General features: G+C 44.2%; 1 pseudogene; it reads left to right on the top strand.

Annotated features, from left to right (window-relative positions):
• Window positions 1-8,735, top strand: part of LOC127641848 (E3 ubiquitin-protein ligase DTX1-like) — a 13,409-nt pseudogene extending 4,674 nt beyond the window's left edge.
• Window positions 8,736-12,500: the final 3,765 nt, after the last annotated feature.

Raw genomic sequence — 12,500 nt, 5'->3', positions numbered from 1 at the left:
TATAGAGAGAGAGAGAATACACTGCTCAGATCTTTACTAGGTCAAGCTGTTTGCAGGTAAACTGTAGCTTTGTGATGTGTGGTCATTGTGATTTACCATATCTGAAACAGGAAGTGGCTGCGTGGGGACTTCCTGCTCAATGGGGAGAGTGGCACAGCTCATTCTGGGTCACTAGTTCTTGCATACTTGTAATATACTTGCATACTAGAGCAACATTCTGCATCAGCCAACCACACACTTACTGTCACAACAATAAAAATTTTATTTTGAACTTCCATTTTTTACTGTGCATCACCAACACAGCAACACTTTTGCATTTTTAGTCTTTTTGACTCTTCACAGATGTTTTTCACCCTCTATCTGGCGCTTACAATGACTTTATCGATACTGTATAGCGTTCATGTGGGGGTCTGTGTATCTCAGCGAGTATTGACGCTGACTATCACGCCTGGAGTCGCGAGTTTGAATCCAGAGCGTGCTGAGTGACTTCAGTCAGGTCTCCTTAGCAACCAAATTGGGCGGTTGCTAGGGAGGGTCTGGAGTATCTCAGCGAGTGTTGGCGCTGGCTATCACACCTGGAGTCGTGAGTTTGAATCCAGAGCGTGCTGAGTGACTTCAGTCAGGTCTCCTTAGCAACCAAATTGGGCGGTTGCTAGGGAGGGTCTGGGTATCTCAGCGAGTGTTGGCGCTGGCTATCACACCTGGAGTCGTGAGTTTGAATCCAGGGCGTGCTGAGTGACTTCAGTCAGGTCTCCTTAGCAACCAAATTGGGCGGTTGCTAGGGAGGGTCTGGGTATCTCAGCGAGTGTTGGCGCTGACTATCACACCTGGAGTCGTGAGTTTGAATCCAGGAGCGTGCTGAGTGACTTCAGTCAGGTCTCCTTAGCAACCAAATTGGGCGGTTGCTAGGGAGGGTCTGGGTATCTCAGCGGTATTGACGCTGACTATCACGCCTGGGTCGCGAGTTTGAATCCAGGAGCGTGCTGAGTGACTTCAGTCAGGTCTCCTTAGCAACCAAATTGGGCGGTTGCTAGGGAGGGTCTGGGTATCTCAGCGGTGTTGGCGCTGACTATCACACCTGGAGTCGTGAGTTTGAATCCAGGGCGTGCTGAGTGACTTCAGTCAGGTCTCCTTAGCAACCAAATTGGGCGGTTGCTAGGGAGGGTCTGGAGTATCTCAGCGAGTGTTGACGCTGACTATCACACCTGGAGTCGTGAGTTTGAATCCAGGGCGTGCTGAGTGACTTCAGTCAGGTCTCCTTAGCAACCAAATTGGGCGGTTGCTAGGGAGGGTCTGGAGTATCTCAGCGGTATTGGCGCTGACTATCACGCCTGGAGTCGGCGAGTTTGAATCCAGGAGCGTGCTGAGTGACTTCAGTCAGGTCTCCTTAGCAACCAAATTGGGCGGTTGCTAGGGAGGGTCTGGGTATCTCAGCGGTGTTGGCGCTGACTATCACACCTGGAGTCGCGAGTTTGAATCCAGGGCGTGCTGAGTGACTTCAGTCAGGTCTCCTTAGCAACCAAATTGGGCCGGTTGCTAGGGAGGGTCTGGGTATCTCAGCGAGTGTTGACGCTGACTATCACACCTGGAGTCGTGAGTTTGAATCCAGGATGTGCTGAGTGACTTCAGTCAGGTCTCCTTAGCAACCAAATTGGGCCGGTTGCTAGGGAGGGTCTGGGTATCTCAGCGAGTGTTGGCGCTGACTATCACACCTGGAGTCGTGAGTTTGAATCCAGGGCGTGCTGAGTGACTTCAGTCAGGTCTCCTTAGCAACCAAATTGGGCGGTTGCTAGGGAGGGTGTGGGTATCTCAGCTGAGTGTTGACGCTGACTATCACACCTGGAGTCGTGAGTTTGAATCCAGGGTGTGCTGAGTGACTTCAGTCAGGTCTCCTTAGCAACCAAATTGGGCCGGTTGCTAGGGAGGGTCTGGAGTATCTCAGTGAGTATTGGCGCTGACTATCACATCTGGAGTCATGCGTTTGAATTCAGGGTGTGCTGAGTGACTCCAGACAGGTCTCCATAGCAACCAAATTGGCCCGGTTGCTAGGGAGGGTAGAGTCACATGGGGTAACCTCGGCTTTAATGTGGTTCTCACTCTCGGTGGAGCGTGTGGTGAGTTGTGCGTGGATGCCGCGGAGAATAGCGTGAAGCCTCCACGCGTGCTACGTCTCCGTGGTAACACACTCAAGTCCGCGTGATAAGATCGCGGCGGATTGGCCGGTCTCAGGCGGAGGCAACTGAGAGTCACTCACGCCACCACGAGGACTCAGAGCGCATTGGGAATTGGCCGTTCCAAATCGGGGAGAAAATAACAAATAAAAAGCGTACATAGTTGTAAAGTTGTCAATTCCCTTATATTGTATTTCTAGTTCATCAGCATCGGGGTGACAAAGTTACAGTTTTTGAACAGTAAAAGGCATAAGCTCTCTGTGCACACTAATTCAGAGAGAGTGTGTGTGTGTGTGTGTGTGTGTGTGTGTGTGTGTGTGTGTAATGGTGTGACCATGTGTGTGTTTGAATCGTGACCGCGTGTGTGTGTGTGTATTTAGCGCAGGCGACGGAGCATCCCAATCCAGGGAAGAAGTTCAGCGCGGGTTTCCACGTCACTGCTATCTGCCCGACAACGAGAAAGGCCGAAAGGTGAGGATCAATTTCTGCTTTAACTGTGATTTTATCTTTTTACAACTTCAAATCACAGGTTTTACATGTTAAAGTGACGGTTTGTGTTTTTATAAACTGCAATGGCTGCACCATAATGTTACCTTTTACACCAGCGGCTCTCAGCAGCGGTGTGTAACAGTTCGTTTAGTTCATGTTACAGTATAAATGATGAGTTGGGCGGATTATCCCAAACATGCCGCTTTTATTTCTTCAGCACATATCCATACAGTAATTCTGCTGTATTGCAGTGAACATAAATTCCGGGTGGTTCAAGGGAATGTAACAGAACAACTCTATGGCTCTCCCATATTTTTACAGAGCAACACTACAACCACGCTTCTTCCCGGACTTCCCTACCCATAAAACACTCCGTTAGAACTACAAAAACCACATTTTTACAATCTTACAGTAATAGTTCTCCCTCCACCCTTGTCCACAACAATAACGATGGCGTATCTGGATTATGACATCATTACTGTTAAACATTAGTGTTATAACAAACATCAGCAATAGTCTGGCGGAAATAAAGGACATAATAAGATTACTTATTTTTCCAATTCTGACAATAAACTAGTCAATCGATTTAAATTTTTTCATTGAATTTATTACATGATGTGCCTATTTATTACTGTTTTTTTTCAATACGCTAACAAGCTTACCCATACTTCAGATACTTTTTCACAAATACATACTAACTCTTAATTTCAAAATAGAACACATCTTTCTCTGCACACACTAACTTTACCAAAACACTGGAAATCTGACTCAAAATGATTCTGTCAAAGAATAACACTTGTTTTCACTTCACAAGGTACATGCAGTCAATCAAAGTACACCAGGATTCAAAATACTGGCTATTGTTGACATTACAAAAACTGCATAGACTTTTTATGTTTCAGTTTTACAGGTATTTGCATGCAAAACATGCAATCCACCGTTTTACACTAAATGTCTTGGTTGGGAACTGTATGTCCACATGTACAGTAATGTTCACGTTCAAAAGCATTCCAGTAAAAAGCAAATCAGTTTTATTTTCCTTTACTGTTTACTACAGGAGGTACAGTAGAACACGGTATGATCCTGGCAGTGGTGGCTCAGTGGTTGAGGCTCAGGGTTACTGACCAGAAGGTTGGGGGTTCAAGCCCCAGCACCACCAAGATGCCACTGTTAAGACTATAAGACACTTAACTCCAGGTCGCTCCGGGGGGATTGTCCTTGTAATAAGGGCTCTGTAAGTCACTTTGGATAAAAGCATCTGCCAAATGCATACATGTAAATGTAGATAAAAAGGGGGAGAACTAAAAAAAGCACAAAATCACTGCATCTCTCACTGCTCCTCTCACTGCGCCTCTCACTGCACCTCTCACTGCACCTCTCACTGCTCCTCTCACTGCATCTCTCACTGCTCCTCTCACTGCATCTCTCACTGCACCTCTCACTGCTCCTCTCACTGCTCCTCTCACTGCACCTCTCACTGCACCTCTCACTGCTCCTCTCACTGCTCCTCTCACTGCTCCTCTCACTGCATCTCTCACTGCTCCTCTCACTGCTCCTCTCACTGCTTCTCTCACTGCATCTCTCACTGCTCCTCTCACTGCTCCTCTCACTGCATCTCTCACTGCATCTCTCACTGCTCCTCACTGCTCCTCTCCTGCATCTCTCACTGCATCTCTCACTGCTCCTCTCACTGCATCTCTCACTGCAATCATCTCTCACTGCATCTCTCACTGCTCCTCTCACTGCATCACTGCATCATGCACTGCACTCTCACTGCTCACTGCATCATCTCACTGCATCACATCTCACTGCTCCTCTCACTGCATCTCATCACTGCATGCCTCTCACTGCATCTCACTGCATCATCTACTGCATCTCATGCACTGCTCACTCTCACTGCACCTCTCACTGCATCAATCTCACTGCTCCTCTCACTGCACCTCTCACTGCATCATCTCACTGCATCCTCTACTGCATCATCTCACTGCTCTCACTGCATCACTCGCATCCTCTCACTGCACTCTCACTGCCTGCATCTCATCACTGCTCATCTGCAATGCATCTCACTGCATCTCTCACTGCATCTCTCACTGCTCACTCTCACTGCACCTCTCACTGCTCACTGCTCACTGCTCACTCTCACTGCATCTCTCACTGCTCCTCACAATGCATCTCTCACTGCATCTCTCACTGCACCTCTCACTGCTCCTCTCACTGCATCTCTCACTGCACCTCTCACTGCACCTCTCACTGCTCCCCTCACTGCTCCTCTCACTGCATCTCTCACTGCACCTCTCACTGCTCCTCTCACTGCTCCTCTCACTGCATCTCTCACTGCACCTCTCACTGCTCCTCTCACTGCATCTCTAACTGCATCTCTCACTGGGCCTGCTCTTCTCCCAGGGCCCCTTGCTCTTACTCGTCCTCGTCCAGACATTACAGTGTTTGTCTTTTTCTGTTTCCAAAAACATCACTCCTCAAAGTTCTCCTTTTACTGCATAAGTGTCAATATAATAGAAAAAAATAACCCCTGCCACTGAGTCTAAGCCAGACTGGAATCAGCTGTGGTTGGCCCAATTTACCCAACATAAATCAGCTGTGTGTTCAATTGTTTGTTTATTATCAGCTGAGATATATTGTTTTGAACTGATATCATTGCAGAAGCAGAGGTTTTTATACTGTATCTAAGGTTTGGAATATTGTTTTTGCTATTGTGGGATGGTGTGTGTTAACATTTGTAAATACTACAAAACAATCCATAATTTTGTTGGGAGGTAAGCAGCTTGTCTGTTAAGAAAATGTAAGCATTGTGGAAATGTGTTCACTGACTGCATATTGTGTGAAAACGACATGAAATGTGTGAATGGTATGGCCACAAAAGACCGGCAGCTGTGATAATTGTGTTTAGAGTTTTGAAAATGTAACAACTGGTTGGACAAGCGCTTGTTAGCGACTGAAAAAACTGTAATCAAATTATTCATATCAATATTTATTGAGAAAGCCCCCAAAATAAAGATAATTTAGTTGATATTTATTCCAATAACTATATTATAATATATAATAAATATTATTTTTAATATTAAATGAAATTATACAGTTGCAGCAGACAAGTGAAGGATTTAGGCGAAACATAAAGTGGCTTAAATGTCAAAATAGTGTTTGTTTTATTTCTATGTCATTGAACATAATCCTGTTATTGTTGTATTTATCTCTGCACTATTCTTCTGCACAATTGTTGTTGTATGTACTCTTTTAGAGCGTCTCACTTTGGTTGCGTCGCATCTCACTAGTTTTAAGCGGCTCTTATCAGTAAGTCGTAGTCGAGGAAAAAGGCGTCTCGAGACCCCTGAATTCTGTTGTGCTGCCACGCTGGTTTGGCGTGTTGCGTGTACAGCTGGAGTTGCGCCGACTGCCCCGCTGCTACAGATTCACAACAAACATCAAGGTGCAACATCAAACTTGAATTGTTCATATTTTTTAGCGGGTTATTTTTCATATAATTTCATATAACGTTAAATTGACAGCCCTAAAAATAATATGAACCAATTATATAATAGTCTAAAAATATATCAAGAAAGTATATCAGTGGCCACGAATAATTAATATGTGAGCACATTTTATTAATTTGTTCTTTTGTTTTTTTGGGGCATTTTTTCTCCCCAATTTGGAGCAGCCCAATTCTTAATGCGCTCTAAGTCCTCGTGGTGGCGTAGTGACTCTCAGTTGCCTCAGCGTCTGAGACCGTCAATCCACGCATGTTATCCGCGTGACTTGATGGCGGCGTTACCGTGGAGACTTAGTGCGTGTGGAGGCTTCACGCTAGTCTCCGCGGCATCCACGCTCATCTCACCACCGCCCCACCGAGGCGAGAACCACATTATAGCAACCACGAGGAGGTTACCCCATGTGACTCTACCCTCCCTAGCAACCAGGCCAATTTGGTTGCTAAGGAGACCTGACTGGAGTCACTTCGGCACACCCTGGATTCAAACTCACGACTCCAGGTGTGATAGTCAGCGTCAATACTTGCTGAGATACCCGTTAAGCTTGTTTTTGTTAAATCGTGGCCATGTTTTATTAATTACGTGCCTGCAATATGATGAATCTATCATCATTTTAATGCATATTGAAAAAGACATCTATGGCTGCTGCTATGGACAGATTAAGGTTTTACGATCATCTTAATGAGCGTCGCTCATTATTTCTACGGCAGAATGCGCCTGTTACCCAAACCAGCACGTAGATTGCTTTCGTTATAAAGTTGAACAGAAGTGCTTTGGGAGCTGTCGGTCCAGAGGTGCTGATCACTTTGGCAAATATATGTCCAGAGTTTGTCTTCTCGGCGTGGAAATAATGTGCAAATACTGACAAACATGGAAGTTGTTTGTAACCTTGTCGAGTGCGAAATTAATTAACTATTACATCATTTAATTTTAGAAATGATGATGCTTTAGTATAGTTTAATAGAGTTTCAGATGTATTGATGTTCAATCATAGAGATGAATGAAAGTGATGCAATAAAATGTAGACTAATGCTTTTTTGGAGGAAACTGAACAAATCGCACAGAACAGGATTCACATGGCCGAGCGTCAGTATTGAACTTCTCACAGACCTACGTATTATTACCTCATCTGTTAGAGTTTAAGTCACTGTGTACTTGTAGCGTTACTGCCGTTATGCATCCTTTAATTCTGCCTTGTAAAACAACTACAGGCGCGCCGATTTGAACCAACCATCGGAGGGAGGAAGAAGAGCAGGAGTTGCTCATCCTAGCCAAAGTTTTAAACTGCGGTCACATTACTCACATACATCTTCTGAAATAATCAGTTCAATAAAGCATATCGTCTTTCAGTTGCCATTACAGTTATGCTAATCAAAGAAGGCTAATATAGCGTTATCACATCGCGTCCGCGTCGCGAACTGCTGGGGACTGCCTATTGATTTCATAGCGATGTTTTCAACACCTGAAATAGTTTACAATGGCTTTCCAATGATCAAAATATATTCATACAATTGATTAAATGTCCCATTGTCTTTGATAAACTGTGAAAGATGCCTGAAAGTTACGTTTAAGTTGCACTTAATGGACTTAAGAGCGAGTTCAAAACTCTCGTTAATTTGCAAGCGTTTTTATGAACTACTTAGTTAACTGATGCTTTTGAGGAACATTTCACTAGGGAGAGCAAGAGTAACTAGATAGGTACATTTCCTGAAGAAAATGTGAGTGGTGCTTGCATTAGCAAAACTACGTCAAATAGAATTATCTAACTTGTTGCTAAGCATTAAAATAATGGTCATAGAATGTTGCTATCATGTGATTTTCATGATGGTGGCATGTAGGTGTTATGTGTGTGTTAGCATGATGCTATGACGTTTTTAGCATGTTTTAACACAAGGTTAAGCGGCTAACATGTGCTATCATGATGCTAACACGTTTTTAGCATGTTTTAGCGCCTGGCTAGGTGATGCTAACATGTGTTAGCATGATGCTATACGTTTTTAGCATGTTTTAGCGCCCGGCTAGGCGATGCTAACATGTGTTAACATGATGTTAACACGTTTTTAGCATGTTTTAACACTTAGCTAGGCAATGCTAGCATGTGTTAGCATGATGCTAGCGCGTTTTTAGCATGTTTTAACGCCCGGCTAGGCGATGCTAGCATGTGTTAACATGATGCTAACACGTTTTTAGCATGTTGTACTAACTAACTATTAACTAACATTAATAATGCAATCAAATCTTGACCCATAAGTCCCTTCCGACATCATTTCAGCTAAATATTCTGTCACCGCGATAGTTACGTCACACTACGTAAGTTGAGCGGCTGTTATATGTTGTCCGTTTTTCCAGGTGTTGAAGCTGCTGATCGCGGCGTGGGATGCGTCGTTTGATCTTCACCATCGGGGCGTCCAGCACCACCGGCGAGACCGACACAGTCGTGTGGAGCGAGATCCATCATAAAACCGAGTTCGGCTCAACCTCACGGGCCGCGGTTACCCGACCCAAACTACCTGGACAACGCCGCGAGAGAACTGGCGCTCAGGGTGTGGCGAAGACAACCCTGAAGGACTGAGGCGTCGATCTGGCGACAACAAGCGCACACATGCACATTCTGCCCTCGTCTGGGGAGTTTCTGACGCAAGTGACCTTTGACCTTTCTCCAGCGGCTTTAGCGGAGAGCGAAGGTCAGCGTGACCCAGAGCTGGACCGTGAGCGAGGAAGAAACTCTTTCTGATTCGCCCGAGTCTTTGCTTTCTCTCTTTCTTTGGCGGCTACCCAGAATCCTTCTGGCGTTGACCAGCGCATGAGGTAGATTTATGCGCTTACACATAACGAGGCTTTTCGATTGGCGTGAAATGGGTCAGAGCGGAGCTGCCGTTATAAAGGCCATTTAGAATTTAGTTACCGATATAGTAACTTCGCGAGAAGATGTCGTTATAACTGAAGCGGGAGAAAGCGTACATTTGTGTTAATCGGCCAGCGGACACCCTTATTGGTCGGCGCCTATATGGGTGTGTCTGATATATCGGTTGGCGCTACTTCCGATATATCTGTTGCTCTACCGCATGGAGAACATTTGTTTCCATGGCGATTGCTTTGAAGGTTTTCTTCAAGGCGTCAATGGTTCTAGATCCCTCTCAAACAAGAAAGGGATATTTTCAGAGTATGTGTTGTGCTTAGTGTGTAACTAATAATAGGAGAAAGGCGTCTTTAGATCCAGTCAGTGCGCAGCTATTTTGGGGCTGTTTTTGCAGCGGCTGCGTAACACATCTGCACTTCAAAGCGTTCAGATCTTCGGCTCTTCGCTACTTTTGATCATCAGACCAACTTCGTGGATTTCAGAGGAATCGCAGAGTTATTTTCTGAGATTCCTCTGCAGCTACGTTTCAGCTCATTACGTGTTTCGGATGATTTCGATGATTAGGATGTCTTCTTGAAATATGCAATGATTTATATTCTTTATCGCTTTGTTTCTCTTTGGTGTGGATTGATCAGACAGTGCCAAACCCGGTTCAGTGAAGAACCGATGTAGTTCATTGGCTATGTTAGGATGGGAATACTAGCGTACTACACACTGAGCAGCTGTAAAGATATTGTAAGTAAAACTGTATGCATCATCGCGTTATAAATGTTTTAAACCATAGAATGATACATTGTTGTCACATGATGTCATCATGTTGCACGTGAGTCGCATCAGTTATCATTTGGGGTGAATTGTGTGATGCAACAGCGTGATCTGTTCAATGTGTCAGACTATTGCATACCGTGCACCCTGTATACATCGCAAAAAATACGTTTCTTAATCGGTGCATTAGTCTTAATTTCCAGTCAAATTTCGAAACATCCTTGAGATTTACTTGAGAAGCCAATTTGCATGAGATTTTATGAAGATACATCTTCAATTGATTTGATTTAATCAAATCTAACCAAATGTTAATGAGGTTAATGTTTAAAAATTACACCTTTACAAGTCTCTTAATATCTTACACTATTGACCTTTTTAAAGGAATATTTCAGGTTCAATATGAATTAAGCTCAACCCGACGCATTTGTGTTCTAATGTTGATTAATACCACAAAAGTTTATTTGGACTTCGTTCCTCCTTTTCTTTAAATGTGTGTTCCAGTGAGACACTTCCAATGCAAGTCAATGGGGTTTAATCTGTAAACATTAAAATACTGTTTCACAAGTATAGACACAAGACATAAACAATATGTGTGTTAACATGATTTTACTGTCATTAAATCACTTAATAACCACATCTGTGTGAAGATATAGATGATTATACAACTGTGTTGCCATGGCGACACAATGCACCAGATTAACACAGCGATTTAAAGAACTTTACAGCTCAAATAATACACAAGTTTTAACAGGAGAATTAATGTAATAAATCACTTACTGACCACATCTGTGTGAAGATAGAGACAATTTTATAAATTCGTTGCTATGGCAGCGCATAAAACTAAAATGACGATTTAAACAACTTAACAAAGCATGAGTTTTAACAGAATTAATGTAAGTGCTTTTATAAAATTATAAGCGTCACATTTTTGTCTTTAAACCTCAAAAATGTACCCCATTGACTTGTTTGGAAGTCAATGGGAGTCAAATCAAACCCACATTGGAATTGTCTCACTGGAACACACATTTAAAGAAAAGGAGGAGCGAGTGAAATGTATTTGTGTGTTAATAATCAACATTATGACACAAATGCTGTCGACTGAGATGAACTGTATTGAACCTGAAATATACCCAGGGCTGGACTGGTGATCTGGCATAACGGGCATTTTTCGGTGGGCGCCCGCACTTGGGGCCGATCGTGGGAGGACTGGCCAGCGGGAGAACCGGCGGGCTGGTTGTGCATCCAGCGAGCGTGCCAAACAGGCCACGATAAGCAAAAATGACCCACCGCGTTAATGCTGCCGGACCACAAAGCGCCGCCGCGATTTTGCAGAAAAGGACACATTTTGGATCAACCCCGGCTCAACTTTTGGGCCAGTTGCCATGTAAAATCCGGGCGATTTCTCTTCCCAGTCCAGCCCTGAATATACCTTTAAGTAAATGTACAGTATGTTGTTTAATGGATGTGTACTGGAAAACAAGACAAGCGTATTGATTAAGGAAGTACACACTTTCTTCGTATACTTCATACTGCAGAAACAGTGCGTAGTATGTTAGTATGCACCTCTGAACAAGCCCTTATTGTCTCATTCAGACGCCCGGAGCTGTTTGTAGCTTGCAACAAATAAATCACAGCTCTGAAGGTGAAAGTCATTTCCTGAGACCTGCTGCGGATTTAACGGAGAACCACACACTCATTACGCCGTCCACAGAGACAGCGCAGTGCGCTGTGATCCATCATGGCTTTCCTTGCCGTTCTCGTTCCAGGACCGTGCTGATCTCGGCGCAAAGCGTTGCTCGGTCTCGAAGGGTTTGTGATGTTCAGAGGTTTCCTCTGGGCTTTTGAAAGGCAGGGTCATCGTTGACTGACGGGGAACTGTAATGGCTTTAAACTGCCCATGTGAGAAAAATATGCACATATATCTCGGTTATGAGTGTAGCATGTCAGTATTGCCCAATGAAGGGTCCGCTACTAGCGTTAAAGGGATAACAGACTTCGTACGACCTTCTGTCATCTGCAGAACACAAATGAAGATATTTTGATGGAGATATGATGTTTATGTCCATACTTTGGAAATCAATGGGGTTCTTTGAAGCTCAAAAAGGCAGCGTGGTTTGATCCGTGTCTTCTGAGTGATCACGATCAGTTTGGGGTGAGAAACAGACCAACATGCAACTCTTTTTTTTTCCTCTACAAATCGTATCACTAATCTATCGTATCCTTCAGAAGGCGTGGATTAAACCACTAACTTTATGCTGCCTTGAAAATTGGTCACCATTGACTTGGGATCACGAGGCGGGGAATGGGTTATCAACCAAATAGACAAACACAACACTCACAAAAAAGCATAACACAACATCGGCACACACACAGTGGCTGTATCGTCTCTCTCTCACTGGCATCTCCAGCGCTTCCTTATCTCTCTCTCACTCTCTCTCTCTCTCACTGGCATATCCAGCTCTTCCTTATCTCTCTCTCTCTCTCTCTCTCTCTCACTGGCATATCCAGCTCTTCCTTATCTCTCTCTCTCTCTCTCTCTCTCTCTCTCTCTCTCTCTCTCACTGGCAATTCAGCTGTTCCTTATCTCTCTCTCTCACACTGGCATCTCCCGCTCTTCCTTCTCTCTCTCTCTCTCTCTCTCTCTCATTGGCATATCCAGCTCTTCCTTATCTCTCTCTCTCTCTCTCTCTCTCTCTCTCTCTCTCTCTCTCT

The sequence above is a fragment of the Xyrauchen texanus genome, unplaced genomic scaffold (assembly GCF_025860055.1).
Source record: "Xyrauchen texanus isolate HMW12.3.18 unplaced genomic scaffold, RBS_HiC_50CHRs HiC_scaffold_193, whole genome shotgun sequence".
NCBI lineage: Eukaryota > Metazoa > Chordata > Actinopteri > Cypriniformes > Catostomidae > Xyrauchen > Xyrauchen texanus.
The sequence above is the reverse complement of the archived record's forward strand: the minus strand, read 5'-3'. Positions and strand labels throughout refer to the sequence as shown.